Source organism: Mycetomoellerius zeteki, unplaced genomic scaffold (genome assembly GCF_001594055.1).
Source record: "Mycetomoellerius zeteki isolate Tzet28-1 unplaced genomic scaffold, Tzet1.0 scaffold201, whole genome shotgun sequence".
Taxonomy (NCBI): Eukaryota; Metazoa; Arthropoda; class Insecta; order Hymenoptera; family Formicidae; genus Mycetomoellerius; species Mycetomoellerius zeteki.
In genome coordinates, this window is record NW_017256969.1 from 16,707 (window position 1) to 18,266 (window position 1,560).

The window sequence follows — 1,560 nt, forward strand, 5'->3', positions numbered from 1 at the left end:
CTTAATTCGGACCTGTACTGTCAACAATTGGACCGTCTGAAGGAAGCAATCGCCAAGAAGCGGCCAGCGTTGGCCAATAGGAGAGGAATTGTGTTCCATCAGGACAACGCAAGGCCACACACATCGATAGTGACTCGCCAGAAGCTCCGGGAGCTTGGTTGGGAGGTTCTTATGCATCCACCTTATAGTCCGGATCTGGCTCCAAGTGATTACCACCTGTTCCTGTCTATGGCAAATGATTTTGCTGGTGAAAAATTCGACTCAAGAGAAGCTTGTGAAAATCAACTGTCCCAGTTTTTTGCCAATAGGGACGAGGGTTTCTATGAGAGAGGCATAATGAAATTACCTTCAAAATGGCAACAAATTATCGAACAAAACGATGCATATTTGACCTAAATCGGATCATTCTAACTATACTAAATAAAGCCTTCAATTTCATGCAAAATAATGGATTTCTTTTTACTACACCTTATATTATATTAATCTTGGCTCGTAGCTCTATTTCTCTTTTTGTATTAAATTTGTTGAGCCTTATTACCATTATACAAATTACATTTTTCTTTTATAAGTACCTGGAAAATTTACATAAAATAAATTATGCAATGTTTCATTGCGATTCACTGATTAGTTACAAAGATATGGAACAAATAAGTATTTTGTTTATTTACTGGACAATTAGTTCATGCATCGCAATGTAACTCTACATAAATAATTCTGAATACATAATGTACTTATATAAAAAAGTTGAGCTTTCTATCATTCATTCTATATAATTCATTTCCATATATTTTTATTAGAGCACAATTAAAAAGATACTACTATTTACTATAATAACTTATGATCCAGATAGTAGAGCGTCATCTTTATCGCATTATCTTTAAATGTGATTTAGAATAATCAGCAATTTTTTCATAATTCTGTTATCATTTTGAAAATATGTATAGAACATCCTTAATTCTCTGCCTCTACATTTAATCGACTATAGCACCTATTCAAATTTAAACTTTTTGTCCATCGTATAGCTTTAAGAAGATCGTAAAGACGAATGATCATATTGAGAATAACACTTATACACGATTTACGTGTAATCGATACATTACTACATACTATTACATCAATATCTCCTGCACATGTAAATATTCATATAACAATGACGTTCTAATTGTACGTCGAAATCCAATTTTAATAATTCCATATAGCTTCTTCGTGCAAACTACTAGTCAGTGGACTATTATTTCATAAATATAGATTGCAAAGCTTTTATATGAAGCAAATGTTTTTATAACGTAACAGTTCTGGAGCATTCATATTAAACTATTATAAGAAATAATAAAGATCTCAATTTTGAAAATTTTTGTCGTTCTCAGCATTAAGACTCTAATTCGCAGATAAGTATTAATGCGTATTCTTTAATTCTAGAAAAAAATTTTTGAATGAGTAAGAGAAAAAAGTAATTGTTATACAAAAATTACATGCGTTCGATAATACGGATAACGTTAGAATTCCCTTCCTTCTTAACCGGTTAAGTGGTAGGCTTTTTAAAACATTCCGTGCCAAAAG